Raw genomic sequence first — 22,911 nt, forward strand, 5'->3', positions numbered from 1 at the left:
TTATAGTCTCTTTTATAAAAGGCACTGCTAAATAAATGGTGTTCTGTTTATAAAAGCAACCAAGAAAAAGGCTGAGAAAAAAATAGAAAAGATCTTAGTAGCCTACACTGTAAAATAATTTTAGCTGCATTAAATTAAGGCCGCATAGTCATTTCAACTGTTAAATCTTGAGTAATGATGAATTGCTTTGACTTGTGAAAGTGAAAACTGATAAACTTATGTTAATGTAAAAATATTTTGCCATGAGTTATTGATCACATTTTTCCCCAGTGTAATTCATTGTAATGACATTGTGTTTTCCTCTTTTGTGCACTTTTACAAAAAACACCAACGCTTGTATCTGTTCCCAAGAAAGTGGTGGCTGAAATATGTGCAGTAAGTGGACATTTTCTAACTTTCCAAAGGAAAGAAAGTATAAGACTTTGTAATGTCCATTTGTTTCCATTGCACTGGACAGTGAATAAACCCTCTCAGATAACTGTCATATGGAGGAACTAGCCTACCTGCAAGTGCATAAATAACTTTACTTAATTTATACTTGTATGCTTTACGGCTGCAATATAAGTTGCAGGATTCCACATCTACAGAAAGGCCTACAGAAGAGTCTGCACAGACAGAGGAGACATATACAGTAGGCCTACAGGTGGGCAGTGTATAGCCAACTTTTCCTTTTTATTTGTTGCATGAGGCATGTGTCTAATATCTCTTGTTGCAGGCACCTGACCACTGGCTTTTCTTTACAAAGAACAATTGAAATAAAACTCAAGGAACTAAGCATATTTGTCTTTTATTAAACATTTAATGAAAAGTGTTTTTTTTTTTTTTTTTTTTTTTTGCAATGTTGTGTAATATGGCACATACAGCAATGTCACAGGCCCTGTCAGGTGTGCAAACCTCAGACTTATCAGACACTGAAATCTTGCCTTTAGTTAGCCAAAGTTCATATCATTGTGTGCCCTTGTCCTGGCTAGAGCTGCATTGAAACTGGTTTGGGTCAGGGAATGGGGTCATAAAACACCTGTCTGCAGGAACATGTCACCTATGAAAAAATGCAGTTCTGTTAGGATCAGCATAAGTGTATGTAATACAATGAGCTTGATATTTAATTGTGGAACTTTTCTTACCACTTTCAAATAATGTGCATAAATGTGAATCTCTGAAAAATCTTAAGTCATGCACAGATCCTGGCCATTTTGCTTTCACATTTGTGATATGGAAGATTTTAGTCAACTGCCTTTTTTTTATTTGATATAATATTACTAATCTGGAATATTAAGAATCACAATAGTAACTGGGCTGCACATTTACATTGTGAATCCCCTTTCTGTTCACATAATCCCCTTCATTGAGGCCTTGATGGCAGTCTATGGTTTAGCCTGTAGTCTACCAATCACGTTAGTGAAGCCTGAGTGACATATACTGTAATCGGCATGGTCATGATTGTATGATCTTCATAAAAAATTATGATAGCCTAAAAAAATAAAAAACTGCTTTACAACATTGGGTCTTAAGTGGCTTGGAAATGCCGCAAAAAACAAACAAACCTAAAACTGTTTTTTAAACATAAAAGCGACAAAAAACGACAATCTCACGAATCACGAGAAAAAAAAAATATCTCAGAAAGAAAGACAAGTGCACTATCGCGCTGCGCTGGACTTCCCGTATCAGCTCCGCTTATGAAGCCGGGATCTAATCCTGTTAACATGAAATAAGCCTGCTCCCGAGCAGGTTTAAGTTTGCGCACATGTTGCTATGACAGCAAGTCCAGGATGAGCGTTGAAGAACCAAACAATCCAAGATCATGCCAAATCGCCAACAATCAAATCCAGCTAAGTGAGTTAGCGACGTACGAAGAACGGACCCCACACTGTAACAAATTTCTGTAGTTTTCACAGCATTATTACTGTAAAATCAGCAAAAGCTTACTGTAGAACCTGTATACAGCATGTTACTGTAGATCTGCAAAGCATCATGGTCAATTTTCAATGGCGGGTAAATTCTACAGTAAAAATATTTTTTCTGTGAATCACAATACAGCAATTTCTAGAGGATTTTTTTTTTCCAGCCATGGAAAGCTGAAAAGCTACGAGATTACACATTTTTATCGGAATTTTAACTTCAGAAAGGTAACTTTGCTGATTTATTTCCACAGTTTACTCTTGTAAAGTTACCTATTTGTTTAACTTTAAGAGTGCACCGAGAGAGAGAGAAGTACCGAGCGGCCCACTTCCTATTAAACTTGTGTCTTGTGTGCATTTTATTACCAAAAAAAAAAAATCTATATATATTTGCGCATAACCCAGCGGGCATCTTGATGTCAAAATTACGTCAAGAAATAGGTCAAAAATGAAAGTCAAATTGACGTCAAAGTGCTGATGTCATTTTGCCAAACAAAAAGGTGAAATGCATGGCCGTACACTTATCACCAGCTTCACTTAAAACTAACCAGATTTACTTTATTTAATTTCCGGTTTAAATAAATATAATATTTAAATAGTTTAAAATATATTAAACATATTTTGATGACATCATGATGGTGGTTAGCGTTTGCTTTAGTTGTGCTCTTGGCCCTTGACTCTTTAATATAAAATTTTCTCTGGCTGCTATAACTGTGTGTTTATAAAGCACAACTATTGTAGCTAAAAAAGCCATGAGAAAATGAGATCAGGAGATGTTGGCGGTTTATTGAAAATGATGATATTATCATCATGTAATTGCCTGAATCTCTGATCTTATTCAGTGTCTGATGTTTGGTTATATAGGACTTGTGATTTTAATGTTGTATTATAATAGAAGCCATTTAATTTTACAGCATGAGAATAATTTTTTTAATTAATAAAGGATTTTAAAAACATTTAATGCATTAAAGTCAACATTATTACTTAGCTATCAAGAATCAGTGTATGACTCTCAACAATGGTGACAATCAGTGAAATGCTTCATGCTGCAGTGCATGCTGGGAACCACCAATCAAAACTCACCCACATCTCCCAGCATGCATTGCGGCTTTAATAAATTATGCAGCTGGAGTTGATCTGATTATCTGGATATTTTGTTTGATTGTCACCATTGTTGAGATTCATATGCTGTTTCTTGATGTCTGTGTGCGTCTCAGTAATGCCATAGATGAAACGTTTTTGTGCACTAAATAGTTATTAAAAACCAAGTATATTATTTGATAACATTGCTAGACATGCTGTAGAATCAAATTAATTTTATCATGAATAAAATCACTTTTATACCACAAGTCCTATATAATCAAAGCATTAGACACTGAATAAGCTCAGGGATTCAGGCAGTTACATGATGATATCATCAATAAACAGCCAACATCTCCTGACCTCAGTTTCTGATGGCTTTTTTAGCTACAACAATTGTGCTTTATAAACACACAGTTAAAGCAGCCAGAGAATTTTTTATGTTAAAGAGTAAAGGGTCAAGAGCCCAACTAAAGCAAACGCTAACCACCATCATGGTGACTTTAAAATACAAAATATGATTTCATTAAACTGGAAATTAAAGAAAGTAAATCTGGTTAGTTTGAAGTGAAGCTGGTAATAAGTGTACGGCCATGCATTTCACCTTTTTGTTTGGCAAAATGACATCAGCAGAGGTCAAAATCTTGACATCAAATTGACATCAGACGTCAATTTGACTTTCATTTTTGACCTATTTCTTGACGTAATTTTGACATCAATTTGATGTCATATTGATGTTAAATTGACATCAAATGCCCACTGGGAATTTCGATAGATTTTCTAATCTGGCAACATTCAATAACGTCATCATGAATAAAAATTAAATTGGAATTAATCTGTTGTGATGTAACGTTATCTGTTGGTGCGCTAGCCGGAAATATGATCCCGTACACTTGGATAATTTTTCTCTTGCTTGCTGAAGTCAACTGTCACCGCCGACGAGTCGACGACACTGCGTGCGCGTGAAGCACTGAAGCCAGCCGACTCCCGACAGAAAACGCAGCTAGAGGTAAGACTTAACACATTTTTCATAGGATTATGATTTTTCTGAACCTCATCGCATTGCAGAAACGAGATTGTTGATAGCCTAATTTGAAGCGCCATTCCCGACATGTGTGAGCATATTACGTTAGCTGCTACAAGATTTGTCTTATCTGCAACATTACATTTATAACGTCTTCAGTTTGATTAAAGAGTACGTTTAGCATTGTTGAATAAAATTAATTTGTAATTATGTATGTGTTGGTGCGGTAACGTTAGCCGTTTGAATAATCTCACTCTGTTTTTTTTTTTTTTTTTTTGCCTGCTGCTAACGTTGCCGCCAGAGGAATCAGACATTTAAGCGGGCCGAGTCAAAAGAAAACGCAGCCACAAAACTTTTAATTAAAACACGACATTTTAAAGGATAACTTTAAAATTATTTCCTCCCCCAACCTTCATCAACTTCATCGCTTGCAGAGGGTAAAGTTAGCCTAACTTACATTGTTGGTAGCCTAATTTGAAGTGCCATTCTCGACTTGTGGGAGAATACTGTATGTATTAATATTGTTCTTATCTGGCAACATTACATTTATAACGTCTTCAGTTTGATTAAAGAGTACGTTTAGCATTGTTGAATAAAATGAATTTGTAATTATGTATGTATGTGTTGGTGCGGTAACGTTAGCCGTTTGAATAATCTCACTCGTTTTTTTTTTTTTTTTCTTTTTGCCTGCTGCTAACGTTGCCGCCAGAGGAATCAGACATTTAAGCGGGCCGAGTCAAAAGAAAACGCAGCCACAAAACTTTTAATTAAAACACGACATTTTAAAGGATAACTTTAAAATTATTTCCTCCCCCAACCTTCATCAACTTCATCGCTTGCAGAGGGTAAAGTTAGTCTAACTTACATTGTTGGTAGCCTAATTTGAAGTGCCATTCTCGATTTGTGGGAGAATACTGTATGTATTAATATTGTTCTTATCTGGCAACATTACATTTATAACGTCTTCAAGTTGGTTAAGGAGTAACGTTAGCTTTGTTGAATAAAAAAATATTTGAAATTGTGTATTAATGTATGTGTTGGCGCGGAAGCCGTTTGAAAAATCACTCGTTTTTTTTTTTTTTTTTTTTTTTGCTTGCTAAACTTGGCGCCTAAAGAATCAGACATTTAAGCGGGACGGCTGATTCGAAAGTTTTATTCATTCGAGAGTTTTATTAATGACTCGTGAAAGCATAATAATATACTCGCACTGTATTAAGATTTTTCGAGATCTTACTCTTTCTTTTATTTACCATTTGGTTCTTTTCTTTCAGGTTGCAGCAAAGACAAGGCCTCAGCAATCGTTCCAGGTACATAAGTGACATGAACTAGCATGCATACAATGTTTTTCAAATGCAAACAATGTTGTTTCTCTTCGGACACAATCCCTAGATATGTCAAACACGTTAAAGTGCACAGAAACCGTGCAAACTTCAGGTATCCATGTGGGATTTCGAAATGTCCTTGTAATTTCAAGACATTTTGTGCGTTACAGACACACATGTACCGAAATCACTCAAAACATAAACCAGCTAGATCTCAGAAGTGTGTGAATTTGAATTGTCAGGTTGAGGAATGCACTTTCAAATCTTCACATCTTTCAAGTCTCTGTGAGCATTTAAATATGCATATTAGGGATGGGGAAAAGATTGTTTGCCCTATCAGCACTTTTCAGAAGCTCTTCAGTGTCAGATCTTCATTCACCTCACATTTAAGCAGGAAACATGCAAAGGATTTGGTAGCATGTAGAGATGGAGGTGTAAACAGTGATGATGCAGCTATGCATGATGATGCTGTTGAGATGGGAAATGATGACATGACTGAGACTATAGAATTTCCTGAGGTTGGTAATTATTCAGGAGATGTTGAGAGAGACAGGAATGTTTTTCTTACCAATTTGGCCCTTTTTTACTTGAGAATGCAAGCAAAGATGCTTTTACCTGCTTCCACAATATCCACTCTGATAGAAGAGTTTCAAGAACTATGCACAAATGCAATGTCACAGATGTTTGTTCGACTTCGTGAAGAACTGTCAAACCTTGACATTCCCGATGAAAGGATTTTTAATATCATAGATGGTCTGTCAAAAGATAACTTATTAAAGATGTATAATGAGGGCATGTTCAGATCAGATGCAACCAGGAAGACATATTTTAAGAACAATTTCCATTATATTGAGCCCATACAGGTTCATCTTGGTTTTGATGCTTCTGGTAAAGAACGATTTTGCCAGTATGTCCCAGTGAAAGACACTCTAAAAGCCCTGTTGAACCTGCCATCAGTGAGAGAGCAATATAATGTGTCAAAAATGCACTTGCCAGAAGATCCAAATGTGCTTGAGGATGTGAGAGATGGTAAGACTTTCAAAGAAAATAGCCTTTTACAAGAGTTTCCTTCTTCAGTTTCTGTTATCTTGTATCAAGATGCATTTGAAGTAGTGAATCCTCTTGGATCTGGCAAAAAGAAACACAAGCTCCTAGCTGTGTATATGACACTGAGTGAGATATTGCCACATAACAGGTCATCCATTGACCCAATGCAATTAGTCATGCTGTGCAGGGAGTCTGATTATCAGTTTTTTGGACAAGAGAAAGTTTTCTCCTCCCTTGTGAAAGACTTAAAAGACATTGAGCAATCTGGTATTACTTTGGAAACAGGCCAGACTGTGAAGGGGGTAGTAATTGCAATTGCAGGTGACAACCTGGGGTCGCATTCACTTGGAGGTTTTACTGAGAATTTCAGCAAGAGCAAAAACTTCTGTAGATACTGCCTTATAGCCAGAGACAGATTTGTAAACGAACCTACTAAGCTAGGCCCAGCAAGGACAGTAGAAAACTACAGGAGCAGTGTGGCGAAGTTGTCTATGGGATCTGAAAACTGTGTAGATGGAGTAAAAAAAGACTCAGTTTTCAATTCTTTACAGCATTTCCATGTATGCCAACCAGGACTTCCTCCATGTCTTGGTCATGATCTTTTCGAAGGGATTGTATCTGTGGATCTTCAACTGTATCTTAAACATCTTGTGGCCATTGGGAAGCACTTCACATTTGTGCAGTTGAATAGGATGGTCTCTCAACTTAAGTTCAAAGGTAGTGATGCTAATAACCGACCTTGTGTGATTAGAGCTGATGGAGAGAAATTGGGAGGAAGTGCAGCACAGAACTGGTGCTTGTTGCGTCTTCTCCCTATCCTTGTTGGTAAACGTATCAAGAATCCACTTGAAGATCAAGTTTGGCAGTTGTGCCTCAAGCTGAGGGAGATAGTAGAACTTGTCTGTGCTCCCAAAATCCATACCAATCAAGTAGCCTATCTGAAGCAACTTGTTGAGGAATATTTGGAGTCTAGAGCAGCTATTTTTTCAGACAGACCATTAAAGCCAAAACACCACTTCCTCCTTCACTATCCAGACCTTATAATTAAATTTGGCCCTCTTATTCGCCTCTGGACACTCCGCTTCGAAAGCAAGCACACATATTTTAAGCAGTGTGCACGGAAGCTCCATAATTTCAAAAACCTATGTAGCACTTTGGCAGAAAGGCACCAATTACTACAGGCCTATTTACACTCAGGGAGCTTTTTTCCAGGCATTCTTCAAGTAGGCCAAGCCAATGAATTTGATGATCAAATGTACAATGTTGCCATTCAAGAAGCTGTAAGACTAAGTGGTATTAAGAAACAAAACACAGTAGAAACAGTTTCTGCCACATACAAGGGAACTACCTACAGGAAAGGAATGGCTGTACTTCTCAATGTTAATGACAGGGGTCATGAGCTTGGTAGGATTGTTGTTCTTCTGGTCAGTGAGGAGAAGGTTCATTTTGTTTGTGAAAAGTCTCAATCAGTGCCAGCCTTGGATCTTGGTGTTCACATCTTGCAGCATGACACACATAAACATTATGTTTGCGTTAGTGTGGACACCCTTGCTGATTATTACCCACTTCCAGTTTACAACTTTGATCACCTTGATGTTTTTGTGCTTCATCATTCTGTTTTTTCAGGTGAAGTATAATGGAAGCCAGCATTAAAAGTGTCCTCTCCTATCTGGAAAATGAGTCACTGGAAAAGATTCTACAACATTTGTCAAGCATTGGGGTTAGGACAGCTGATGACATGGAATTCATAAAAGAAGATGATTTGAAACACCTCCTGACACCAGTGGACTGCAGGAAACTACTGCATGCCTTCAAAAGAAGAGGTAAATTGTGGTATTAAAATTATATTTCACCAAAAAATTTAAATTGTCATCAATTACTCACTCATGTCATTCCAAACCCATAAGTAGTTTGTTCATATTTAGAACACAAAATGAAGATATTTAAAATTTTCTGTTCCTTCATTGAAATTCTGCTTACCCAAAACTTATAAAGCTTCATGCTTCAAAACTTAAAATAAATCCAGATATATGGGGTAGTTCAATTTAAGTATTCTGAGGAGACACACTGGCTTTATAGTTAACGGATTTAATTTAGAATTTTATTCACCTATAAACGTTAATTAATGAACATACAGCACTCAAAATTTGTAAACATAAGCTCAACTGTACAGTACTTGCTTGATGCATGAGAACAAACCTTCATGCTCCATGTTTGGTGATCAATGTTTTTATGTGAATAAAAGCCTAAATTAAACACATTAAGTGATTTGTTATTACTTTAATAATTTCAGTTAAATAATGAAATCCGTTTAAAAAATACAATGCATATGAATTCCAAAACCAGCAGTCATACAATATTGACTATACACATTTATTAGATACAGCTATGTAAAAAGTTTTTGACAAGATGTATATGTTTTCGTAAAAGCCTTGAATTATTGTGATAGCTACTCCATGCTTTTTCTATTTTAGATACACAGCACAACACGCAGCAACATGACTGTACCATGGAAACTTCTGCTGAACCTGACTATTTTTTTACTTTAACACCTGTACCTTATCCTGAAACCTCACCCAATTCAGAGCTTGTATTGGAACCTTCAAGCCATGTTTCTGTGCAGAATAGCACTTGGGTTTCAACATTTTCTGTGCCGTGGGAGAAAACACATGAAAGCTTGAGAAGGTGTCTTGCACAGAGGAAACGACCAAAAGCTGCAGATAGACGGCATATGGTGAGAGTCATTGCAGAAGCAATAAGACAGGTTTGCTTGAACCCCCCATTCAGGCAGTGTGCTGAACTGGCTAAGAGCATTGTGGATAAATATCCTGAGTCTTTTGAAGACCGAACAGAAGAGGGAGAACAGCTTGGCAATGGATATTACACTTTAAGCAAACAACTGAGGGTAAGGATCGATTTTTTAAACAGAGACAATACCCTAACACGACTTCGAAAACCAAAACGAATGGTCCCTGCCGTGGATGAAGACCTGCCTGGACCATCAAGAAAGTGTGCCAAAACTGATAGCTACGGCTGTCGGCTGTGTCAAATGGCAGCCATCACAGCTGCCTGAAGGAGAAAATAGAGAGTCTCTCTATGAGAAGAAATTAGAGCTAATGACTATTTATTCCAAGGTGGGACAAAGAGGTGCAGACCAGAAGCGAGTCAATGATCTCATGACATTACTGTATGAGCAACAGCGTTGTGACATTAATGCAACTCCTTCACCAACCCTGTCAGATTTACAGAATGAGTGGCCATTTCTCTTCATCCAGAAGTTTTTACTACAGCACTTCTGCACATTGACAGGAATTGAGCTGGAATCAAGACTACGAGAATCACTTGCTGGCAAAGGGAAAAGAGTGCTACAATATTTCAATAGTCAACTTTTGAAATGGAACAAGGAAGTGAAGGCAGTCCTTCATGGCATCGAGAGACAGATGGAAGACATGGATCCTGGACTTTCTGCAATAGTAGTCATGATTGCTTACTTCAAAGAAAAGGAAGAAGCTGTTTTCCTCTTGGCTGATGCAAGTATTTTTTGTACAGTATTGCCACACACTTTCTCTTATGAATATTGTACTTGTGATTTCTAAAAGTGTTTTTTCTGTTTATTTTGTGTTACAGGAAACTTCCACCCAAGCAGACATTGAGGCCCAGATTTCCCTGCCAAGCACTCCAAGGCTCATCATGCTCGGTAAGATCCCACACACACACACACACACACACACACACACACACACACACACACACACACACACTCACTGTCCCTCGCTCACTCACTAGCGCTCACTCACTCGTGCACACACATACACTCACTCACTTACTTGCGCTCACTCACTCGCGCACACACACACACACACTCACTCACTCGAGCACGCACACACTCACTCACTCGCGCATACACACACTCACTCGAGCACGCACACACTCGCGCACACACACACTACCTGTCCCTCGCTCACTTACTCACTTGCACACACACACTCGCGCACACACACTCACTGTCCCTCGCTCACTCACGCTCACACACACTCGCTCACTTGCGCGCACACTCGCACTCTCACTCGCGCGCGTACACACACACACACACACACACACACACACACACACACACACACACACACACACACTCACTGTCCCTCGCTCACTCACTAGCGCTCACTCATTCGTGCACACACACATACACTCACTCACTTACTTGTGCTCACTCTCGCACACACACACACACACACACACACACTCACTGTCCCTCGCTCACTTACTCACTTGCACACACACACACTCGCGCACACACACTCGCTCACTGGCGCGCACACACACTCACTGTTGCTCGCACTCTCACTCACTCGCGCAAACACACACTCACTGTCCCTCGCTCACTCACTAGTGCTCACTCACTCGTGCACACACACATACACTCACTCACTTACTTGCGCTCACTCACTCGCGCACACACACTCACTCGAGCACGGACACACTCGAGCACGCACACACTCGCACACACACACTCACTGTCCCTCGCTCACTTACTTGCACTCACTCACACACACACACACGCACACACTCGCACACACACACTCACTGTCCCTCGCTCACTTACTCACTTGCACACACACACTCGCTCACTGGCGCGCACACACACTCACTGTTGCTCGCACTCTCACGCTCACACACACTCGCTCACTGGCGCGCACACACACTTATGGAGCTAGAAGAGTCTCAATAAAGATAAATGCACAAACTGCATTCACATATGCACACACAGGATACACAAATGCACACACATGATTCATAAATACACACACAGGATACACAAATGCGCACAAAATTCACAAATGCACACACAGAATTTAAAAAGCACAGAAGATTCACAAATGCATACAAAATTCAGAAATGCACACAAAATTCATAAATACACACACAATTCAGAAATGAAAACAAAATTTACAAATGCACACAAGATTCACAAATGCTCAGGACAAGATTCAGAAATGTATTTCTGATGCACACACAAATATATCTTGATTTACAAACTGCTTGCGGTCTGTGAACTTCACTGCATTTGTGTGTGAATTTTGAGACTCCCCTGACTTGGCTCGACACACAAATGCCTTTTTTTAAACAGGGAATGACCTGTGACCAATCAGATACATCCCTTGTTTTAGCCAATCACAAGAACGCACCCCACGTGGGAGATTGTTTACTTGTAAGCCAATCACATGAAGTGTGGGCGCAAGAGGTGGGTGGAGTTCTGCCAGTTGGTTTAGACCGGCTTCTTAGGCGGTGGGCCAAGTCCGTCTATCTCGTTTAGTTTTTGATTTGACAGTTACTCAGCAGCTGTGTGGCTCATTTTTGTCTGTATGAATAATTCACAAAAAGATTAATGATTGTTTCCAACGCCAATTGTTGCACATTAAAGTATAAAAATAGATTTCATTTCGCTAGCTGATCACAAACGTTGGCCGGAGTGAGATCCAATCAACGCTTGTGTTGTTACCTTGTTGAATAGATTTGGCCAATCACGTTATTCGTTGAACCGACGTCGCGTCAGTTTTGAGTCTAGTACAGTCTACAACCCAACGTGAAGAGACCGGTGTGTCTCGGCAAGACAACGTCAAGGTAAGATTTGTTTTACAATGATTATACACCCCTATATCTTAATGCTTTTCATATAAGTTGTATTTAAGACTGCAAGCTATAGTTCGCCGTGAATATATGCGTTGTCGTCAGTGATGCGCGGGTCAATGTATAAACAAACCGCACCCGACCGACGTTTTCAACTAACCCGCCCGCAACTCGGACCGCAAAAAACGAAAAAGAAAATATTGTACCCGACCCGCTTCCTGACCCGCATTTTTTTAAAGTAGCTATAATGCTCATCGTAGCTATTAATATAACTTAATATTCTAATTTTGTCAAGAATTATAAAAAATCGTCAATATAAGCTCATAATTTGAACTAAAATAGTCTAAATGTTTAGTTTTAAAAACAATTTTAAAAAGCTGGCTATGTCTATTTTGATGTTTCTGCGCAAGTTCAGCAGACAGTGAGGTTCGGGTTTCCGATCAGAGCTCGTGAGCGGAGAGCGCATTTCTGAATATTCCGCTCCGCTCATGGTCGCTCGCCCAACCCAGATGGCCTGCTGTTTCGAAAATATGTGGAATAAGGGCTGCCTCCGACTATTTTTTTTTTTTTTCTTGTCGACTAGTTGTTCATTTAAGCCATTCGTGGACAAATCGCCCCTTTATATTAAATTAATTACTTAAAGGCTAGCCTACAGGAATAAGCGTAATGACCGCACGCTTAAAGCTTGCCACAAAGAACCGGTTAAAGTAATGATTATGAATGTGTCTAAATTAGCAAGGAGACATTTAATTGTTTAGTAATAAACTGGTGTTTTCTGTGTCGCTGCAAAGATGAAGTTGACAATGCGGAGATTGCGGACTCGCCATGAACGCCAGAGAGAAATGTACATTTCATATGGATTAGCCTACATAATCAGAGAGTATAGCCTATTTATTTTGGTTTGAATATTTTCGTTTAAAAGTAGACATTTCAAGCTTTCTGTAATATATAGCCTATATTTATCAAATCTGTGAGGCACAAGTTGAGTTTCGGCGCCCTCCAGTTCACATGCAGTGATCGCGTACCGGCGCCTTATTTTGTCTGCTATATATTTGCTTCTTATTTAATAAATACGGGCAATTGATTGATAAAACATTGATCAAAATTAAGATACAATTTATACAAAACGAAAATCTTTTAAAAAGAGTTTTCTATAAAACAAAACTTAATGAAGTCGTCAAAATCATGTTTTACCAAAAACAGCGCCGTTGCTAGGAGGGCGTCAGCGCCTCTGCCTCTCAGCGCCTCTGCCTCACGAGTGGATGATAGCCCTGAAGACGCCTAGCAATGATATACCTTTAGTGGTAGTATACCTTTAGTTAAGTTATCGCAGCGCGCTAAGAGACAATGTTATCGGAAAATGCAGCCCAGGTATATTCATAATGGAGATTCCAAAGCTCTCTTCTTTGGTCAGAACCATGGAGAGCGATCGCGGATTTACTTTTACAATGCAACACAATATTTAAAGAGCATCAAGCTATTACAATCTATATTATGTATACGCACAGATAATATAACAGTAGGCTATATTAGTAAATATTTTTTTATTAGGTTAAGCAGTGATTGGATAACGTTTTTTTATTTTATTTTTATTTAACGTTTTTAATTTAAGGCCCACCCACAATTGGTCTGGCTTATCCAAAACTGGAATCCTGGCGCCGTGCCTGCTTGGTCGTGCCAGTTTTGTGGTTATCAAATGTGTAAATAGCATCGCAAGAAGTAGCCTACACATGACAAAGCCAGCACTTTGGTCATCATCTTTCTTTATTTCGGCAAATGTCTCCCACACTTTGCTCTTTCTATTTGTGTATTTGCGGAGCTTCCACTCCCCAGTCTTCACCTTTTCTCTTGCCGCCTCCATCTCTACCTGCAGACTGAGCTCGTGCGTCATCTTCGCGCCAGTTATTCAGCCAATAAAGTGTAAATTAAATTTAAAACGTATTCATAGAAAATTGTGTCTAGAACTATATCAATTACAAAGGTTTAATTGGCATCTTTATTTCAAACGATCCGACCGACCGCGACCCGAATATCATTAAAAATATTTTTGGATGACTCGTAACCGCAGGCACCCGCCAGGGACAGACTGGGGCTAAAAAACAGCCCTGGACTTTCTCCCAAATAGGCCCATCATCCGGCCATTCGCCTCTAGCCGTGTGCGACAGACACTAGTCAGGATGTGCTGATACTACAGTATATGCCACAATACTGTAGCCTATCAGACAAGGTATTCACAGCAAGTAACATCTCAAAACCAATTATGATAATTGGGGTTGTATTTATTAATGAAGCCTCAGCCTTCAAATAAAAACAAAAAATGTACAATGCCATAAAATACAAATAATGAAATGTCACTGGCTACAGTAACCCCAAATTACACAAACTTGTAATTATAAAACATATAGTTACTATATACCAGGGTCCAACTTTTTTGTGTGCGAGGGCTACCTCAAGGGATAAAATAATCTAGAAGGAATTTTTATTTCTTACTCCAATATTTATTATACATAACATGGTGAAGCTTTTTTACTTTTCACCATCATGGGAAATAATAAAATATCTTGATATTCTGGTTCAGACTTACATGCGTTTAAAAAAAAAAAAAAATTCCAAAACAATTTTTTTGTTGATTTTCTATAAACCTATTGTATGTGTTATCAAAAACAGTAGCCCAAACATTTAGTATAAATATAAATAAAAATAAACTGCCATAACTTCTAAACAAAACATTACTGCATTAGGCTACATTTTACATGACTATATTAATATAACAGCATTTTTAATAATGAATACAGGCACATTTCTGCCAAAAAAGTTTGTTTTACTAAAGTTAATTCATAAGTTTTGGTGTGAAATGTCTTCTAACTGGTTTGTTCTTGGAACAATGTTTCGCCTGTTTTTTTTGTTTGTTTGTTTTTTGCGTCAATATGTTGAGAATATCAGCGCTGTTTCATCTGGCTTTTTACAAGCTTAAATCACATAGTCATTTGTGGGTTTATAATAGAGATAGAGAATTCTGCGCTGAATTTAAATGCTTCTCAGTGGATCGCGCAGCTCTGTGTATAAATGTTCGCGTGATCGAGATCAGCGTAACGTGCTTTGGCCGCGATCGCTGTTTTTTGGGCCGAGCTAATAATGCGCTGCTCAGATCAAACAAGTTTTGTTCCGCTTTTTGAGATTTTGCCATTTGATGTTTCTCATACGCAACGCAAATGACAGCGTATAATCAAAGAGAGTTGGGTAATTTTGTGGAGGCAAAAGTTCAAATTGAAACGTTTAGTTGAAAAGGTCGCAAAAATTATACTATTTATTCGAAGTCTGGAACCCCGACGGCAAGTTGTGGCTATTTATAGAATGTATTTAGCGGGCAACTCACAGGCACCACGTTGGAGACCACTGCTATTCAAATATAATGTAAGCAAATTTAAAAGTGCAGCCTTATAAAACTAACTTTCTGTCAGTGGCTATAGGCCGACTCTTCTTCCTCAGTTGTTGTTTTTTACACGTAGCATATAAGTGATCGTATTAGTGCCCCTGCTGTTGGCTGTTCATATTGCTTTATTAGACTTTTTTTTTTTTTTTTTTTTTTTTGTGCCGACGGCCCTCGGTTGGACGGCCGTTCTGGACTTTTCCAGAACGCACAGATTGTCAGTCCGTCCCTGGCACCCGCTCATTTCGGATCAACCCGCGCATCACTGGTTGTTGTTGATGAGAACAGTAACGTTAGCCACGAAAGAATGTTGGTAAGTGGAGCAGTAAAGCTAGGTCTAACGGTATGCTGCTTAGGCTAATCCAAAATAATCATTCGGTACATACACAATAAACTAAGCAAAGAGTATTCAAATACGGGATTATTACGGGAAAAATTTTAAACGGGAAGACAGCAGGAAATAAGTCTGACTAAGGGAGAATCACGGGGTAAACGGGAGGGTATGTCCAGGTTGGTTACAGCAAGCTACCTAGGCTACAAGTAAGCTAGACTAATTATCAGCTAAAAAGAGTGCAAACCAAAATAAAGAATGATTTCAAATCAACTTTATAGTGGTAGTCATGGAGTTATTTAAGCCAATTATGGTTGATTGTCACAGTTTATACAATGACACAATTCTGTGCATGGTACATCTGTCAGTGGTTGGGCTTCACCTACACAACAGAACAGGTATAAAATGGAATATGGTGGAAAAATATTTTAGTTAAAGATGGCTGTTTTTGAGCTATTTAACAAAATTATTTGTGGTCAGAACTGCAGTAGTCTTAATACAAATGTCAAGATGAAAAATGTGATTGAATATTATCTAGTAATGTGCGCTTTCTGTGTTTATTTATCTGAATATAATTCAGTTGTTTATCTAACACGGACAGGACAACATCATATCTCTCCACACCCAAATGACTACAGAGGTGATCGTTGACAATCATCACATCAACAGCACCATGATGGAGCAGGTCAAGATCACAGAGTTGCTTAGTATCCACATCACAGATGACCCATCTTGATCTATCGACACCACCAACAGAACCTGGCCAAGAAATTCCAAAAACCTCTGCACTTCCTCCCACAGTTGAGGAAGGCTCATCTCCCAAAAATCCATCCTCTTAACTTTCTATAGGGGAATCATAGAGAGCCTCTTCCTTCCACCCCCACCCTCCAGTAACCTAAGGGCAGCTGATTGACTCTTGCACAAATACACTGGTAGTTTACACTATGATGCTGCTACATTGTTTTATTTTTAAATTTGCTATGAACATTTGACCCCACTTACACTGCCTTTGCTACTTGTCATGTCATCCACTTACACAATAATACTATATTAATTAGGGATAAGGCACGATTTTCAAATATTCGATTAGCTGATTTTATTATAGAATAGGATGTGCGGGATGATTGTCTTTAAAAAATCCCCATGTTTTAGTTGTGGTTATAAGTTGCAATCCTAAATTCACATAAAATTTTTATACATTTAATAAATATATTCTTAATATTTGTTGTTTTTGTTTGTGTTTAAGCGTATATATATCAATATTAATTTTGAGACTTGAAATGTAAACTCTCAAGGGTTGGATTTCTAAATATATGTTGGTTATGTGTCTATTCAGAATGACTTCTGAGCAACAACCTTTTTTTTTTTTTTTGGGTATGTCATATGCATCACTTGCATATCATTATTCATTCACGTGAAAACATGTTTAACAGTACCAGACATTAGGAAAATATGACATACGGATGTGCCGTTACAGTCAAGTCAAGTTTATTTATATAGCGCTTTTCACAATAGAGATTGTATCAAAGCAGCTTCACAGTATTAAATTAAAACAATACATCAATGTTTGTTTCTAGTGGAAAACGTCCACGTTTGGTAATGCTGATCAATAGTATTGTTGATTGATTAATTAAATTAAATATCCCCAACTGAGCAAGCCATAGGCAACAGTCCATTGCATTAATAAAAATAATTTGTGTGTAGGCTACATTGAACAGACTTTGCCCAACTTGTCTGGGAAAGGAGTTACAGGGCTTTTTACATTTGAGGCTAAACGGATAAAACACCTAATTTTTACCTCAGTATTACTGAACTACATTACTAAAATTACATTTTTTAAGATTAAAGCAAAATGAAAATTTCAAGAACGCAGCTTCCTGGTCACTGACAAAGATTACTTTGCCTCCGCCGTAGAATCTGTTCATTATTTACATTGGTTGTCAAGGAAACGGGAGGTTTTCTAACGTTATGATTAGTACTCCTGCTTACTTGCCGGTTTAAAAAAGTAAGAGTTTGTAAGGACATTTTGCGTCAAATGTGCAAACAACAAAGTTGGAAACAATGTCTGCAGTACTTATACGATTTTATTACATGGCCTCAGCAAAAAAAAAAAAAAAACGTACACAGCTGAGAGGTAAGTATTAAATTCGTAATTTCGAGGTCCGGCCCACGCCTCAACCATAGACTGTAAAAAATGGTCTCAACCAACTGGCAGAACTCCACCCACCTCGCTCTAGCGCTCGCGCCCACACTTCATGTGATTGGCTTACAAGTAAACAATCCCCCACGTGGGGTGCGTTCTTGTGATTGGCTAAAACAAGGGAGGTATCTGATTGGTCACAGGTCATTCCCTGTTTAAAAAAAGGCATTTGTGTGTCGAGCCAAGTCAGGGGAGTCTCAAAATTCACACACAAATGCAGTGAAGTTCACAGACCGCAAGCAGTTTGTAAATCAAGATATATTTGTGTGTGCATCAGAAATACATTTCTGAATCTTGTCCTGAGCATTTGTGAATCTTGTGTGCATTTGTAAATTTTGTTTTCATTTCTGAATTGTGTGTGTATTTATGAATTTTGTGTGCATTTCTGAATTTTGTATGCATTTGTGAATCTTCTGTGCTTTTTAAATTCTGTGTGTGCATTTGTGAATTTTGTGCGCATTTGTGTATCCTGTGTGTGTATTTATGAATCATGTGTGTGCATTTGTGTATCCTGTGTGTGCATATGTGAATGCAGTTTGTGCATTTATCTTTATTGAGACTCTTCTAGCTCCATACACACTCACTGTTGCTCGCACTCTCACTCACTCGCGCGCACACACACACTGTCCCTCGCTCACTCACTAGCGCTCACTCACTCGTGCACACACACATACACTCACTCACTTACTTGCGCTCACTCACTCGCGCGCACACACACACACTCACTCACTCGAGCACGCACACACTTGCACACACACACTCACTGTTCCTCGCTCACTTACTCACTTGCACACACACACACTCCCGCACACTCACTGTCCCTCGCTCACACACACTCACTGTCCCTCGCTCACTCACGCTCACACACACACTGTTGCTCGCACTCTCACTCACTCGCGCGCACACACACACTGTCCCTCGCTCACTCACTAGCGCTCACTCACTCGTGCACACACATACACTCACTCACTTACTTGCGCTCACTCACTCGCGCACACACACACACACTCACTCACTCGAGCACGCACACACTCGCACACACACACTCACTGTTCCTCGCTCACTTACTCACTTGCACACACACACACTCCCGCACACTCACTGTCCCTCGCTCACACACACTCACTGTCCCTCGCTCACTCACGCTCACACACACTCGCTCACTGGCGCGCACACACACTCACTGTTGCTCGCACTCTCACTCACTCGCACACACACACACACACACACTCACTCGAGCATGCACACACTCGCACACACACACTCACTGTCCCTCGCTCACTTGCACACACACACACTCGCGCACACACACTCACTGTCCCTCGCTCACACACACTCGCTCACTGGCGCGCACACACACTCACTGTTGCTCGCACTCTCACTCACTCGCACACACACACACACACACACACACACACACACACACACACACACACACACACACACACACACACACACACACACACACACACACACACACACTCACTCGAGCACGCACACACTTGCACACACACACTCACTGTTCCTCGCTCACTTACTCACTTGCACACACACACACTCCCGCACACTCACTGTCCCTCGCTCACACACACTCACTGTCCCTCGCTCACTCACGCTCACACACACTCGCTCACTGGCGCGCACACACACTCACTGTTGCTCGCACTCTCACTCACTCGCACACACACACACACACACACACACACACTCACTCGAGCATGCACACACTCGCACACACACACTCGCACACACACACTCACTGTCCCTCGCTCACTTACTCAATTGCACACACACACTCGCGCACACACACTCACTGTCCCTCGCTCACTCACGCTCACACACACTCGCTCACTGGCGCGCACACACACTCACTGTTGCTCGCACTCTCACTCACTCGCGCGCACACACACACACACACACACACACACACACTGTCCCTCACTCACTCGTGCACACACACATACACTCGCTCACTCACTCGCACACACACACACACACACTCACTCACTCGAGCACGCACACACTCGCGCACACACACACTCACTGTTCCTCGCTCACTTACTCACTTGCACACACACACACTCCCGCACACTCACTGTCCCTCGCTCACACACACTCACTGTCCCTCGCTCACTCACGCTCACACACACTCGCTCACTGGCGCGCACACACACTCACTGTTGCTCGCACTCTCACTCACTCGCGCGCACACACACACACACACACACACACTCACTGTTGCTCGCACTCTCACTCACTCGCGCACATACTCAACCCATTGTGGAGGACCGTTAAAAAATAAAACATTCTAGTCTTTCTGTCGTGATGTCGTGAAGCATCGCAGACGTGACGTAGGTTGTCGCCCACTATGGCACACTATACGAGATAGTCTACAAATTCTACACTGTGCATACATGTGCAGGCACACTACCTGGCTGTTCATTAGAGGATGTTATGAAAGTGATCTGTGTAGCAAAGTTTTTTTGCCAAACAGTAAACCATATCAGATTGAATGATGTGCAATGTCAACTTAATTTTTTCAGGAGAGTCCATTCTGGGGGCAAAAAAGTGGATGCTTTCCATCGAGGGCAGAGTTGTCCTCCAACTGAGTGACTGTTCCGAATTCACTTCTGCTCTTGCTGTCCTTTTTGCATCATACTATGTATTTAACATGGAATATCCTGAGGAGGCAGCCACTACATTAGAATTTATCCAGAGGTAAGCACTTATTTGTTGTTGATATATTTTTGACTAGGAATGGGAACAAATATTTGAGTACTCATTCTTTAACCACCTACCCGACTAGTAAAATACTTCTCAAAGTGTTTATTTGGTTTATATGGACTGTTGTGTAATTGTTAAACATCAAACTTTTATTTTAACTCACCATGCAAATGGTAGAAAAGTAAGCACAGCTAGTCTACAGTCAAAATTTCATGCACATCACATTTTCTTTTCTTAACTTTAATACTAAAGTACTTGGTTTTTAGAGTACTTGACTTCTAAATTACTCAAAATTCCCATCTCTACTCTTCACACTTCTATAAATGTGCTCACTGTAATCTGTAGTACACTCCAATGCTGCAGCAAGTCCCTCTATCAGGGTTCCCCGCGGGGTCTTAAAAAGTAAAAAATTCTGAACTTTAAATTTAAGTCCTTAAAACCACTTAAAAACCGGCCAGATTGTCATCCGCAGTCTTAAATTTAATTTAGTCAGGTCTTAAAAAGGTTTTACCCTCGTTCATTTCCAGAAATGCTGGCCGCAGAAAGTTATTACAAAGTAGCAAAAAAGTATCGAGTTGTAGCATACAAAGCGGAGCTCTAGAGCAGGGGTCTCCAACACGTCGCTTGCGTGCTACCAATAGCTCATGGCCTGATTTGAGGTAGCTCGCCAGAGGCCGTTCACATTCTTATGACAGGTTTTTTTTTTTTTTCTTGGATAGAGTAATGCATGATGTTTTTATTTACAGATTCTTCATCAGGATAAATCCGGAGCACAGCAAGTGCAATTCGAAGGTCCAGATTAGCAGAAGAACTGGGAAGGTGGTCCAAAGAAAAAACGAGTGTGTATCTAAAATAGAAAAAGCATGGAGTAGCTATCACAATAATTCAAGGCTTTTACGAAAACATATACATCTTGTCAAAAACTTTAGCTAAATATGTGTTCTATATTACATATTTATTATATTTTTACTTATATCATTAAATAAAGTTGTTATTATAAAAAAAAACGCATTATATTTAATTATTTTTAACCTTAAAGGTATAGCGGAGGATTTTTTACTTCCGGGTGGGTGACCTATACTATTGGTCCTCCTAATTGTCAATCATTCTGGTGAATCAATCAAACTTTTCAAAAAGTGGAGAGGGCGGGTCTTATCTAAAATTCGGAAAGATCCTCCGCTATACCTTTAAATAATAGCCTACTACCAGCTGATAGGGCTTTCTGTATGTTTACAGCATTAGGTGAGTTGGGTTTTTTTTCTTGAGAAAAATTAAGGCCTATCTTGTGTGTAGCCTACCTAATATTTATCCAAATGAGTCAATATTAAATAAAATCACAATAATTGAATTGAAATAATAAAAAATCGTAGCTTACCAGATATTGTACCATGTAAACATTGTAACATGTTGTCACTAAACCTAATAAAATTCAGTTTAGTTACTAAAATGTTAGTGACAATCACAATACACTTATTGTGATGCCATTTTTTTTTACAATAATTTTTTTTATGTATTTTAATTTTCTGTGCATAATTTATTTTGTTAAACTACATAAATGCCATTATCTGTACCGTATCCCAACTGTTACAATAAAACATCAGTTGAGCAATATAACATGCATTTTTATTCAGTATATAAGCAATATTTTGCTTTTTATGTTAAAGACACTATTGATACCGTGAGAAATTTACATTCTCAGGAAAATAGCCGCTTATCAGTTAATCGTTAATCGATCGATAAGGTCAATCAACTAATGATTAATGAATTAATCGATAATTTGCATCCCTAGTTTTGGTTTATAGAGAAGTGGACATTGTATTACATGTTGATTGGCTTAATCAAATGATCCAATCAAACTTTTATATATTGTCATCAACCCATCTGTCTTGCTTATAAACTTTTCCATTAATAATTAATTTCTTCCACTGCAGGGTAGAAGACTCCAGCCCATGATGTTGACTAGTTCAGGCCGGGTAAAAGACTCCAGCCCATGATGTTGACTAGTTCAGGCCGGGTAGAAGTCTCCAGCCTATGATGTTGACTAGTTCAGGCCGGGTAGAAGTCTCCAGCCTATGATGTTGACTAGTTCAGGCCGGGTAGAAGTCTCCAGCCCATGATGTTGACTAGTTCAGGCCGGGTAAAAGACTCCAGCCCATGATGTTGACTAGTTCAGGCCGGGTAAAAGACTCCAGCCCATGATGTTGACTAGTTCAGGCCGGGTAGAAGT

At 39.4% G+C, this 22,911-nt stretch overlaps 3 long non-coding RNA genes across 5 annotated transcripts in view; all 3 read left to right on the forward strand.

Annotated features, from left to right (window-relative positions):
* Positions 1 to 22,911, forward strand: part of LOC307155625 — an 821,100-nt gene that overhangs the window by 350,683 nt on the left and 447,506 nt on the right. The window lies entirely within an intron of this gene.
* Positions 3,814 to 5,435, forward strand: LOC307155614. The gene is made up of 3 exons (XR_013820531.1): positions 3,814 to 3,987; positions 5,274 to 5,309; positions 5,392 to 5,435. It is a non-coding gene; the product is annotated as an uncharacterized lncRNA (long non-coding RNA).
* On the forward strand, positions 9,843 to 22,691 carry LOC307155615. Of its 3 annotated transcripts, none has more exons than XR_013820532.1 (3): positions 9,843 to 9,901; positions 9,999 to 10,068; positions 22,616 to 22,691. It is a non-coding gene; the product is annotated as an uncharacterized lncRNA (long non-coding RNA). The 3 variants fall into 3 exon arrangements; XR_013820533.1 differs by lacking the exon at positions 22,616 to 22,691 and adding an exon at positions 21,431 to 21,510; XR_013820534.1 differs by lacking the exon at positions 22,616 to 22,691 and adding an exon at positions 20,504 to 20,564.

This window comes from Squalius cephalus, assembly GCF_949319135.1.
Source record: "Squalius cephalus genome assembly, chromosome: 3".
Classification (NCBI taxonomy): Eukaryota; Metazoa; Chordata; class Actinopteri; order Cypriniformes; family Leuciscidae; genus Squalius; species Squalius cephalus.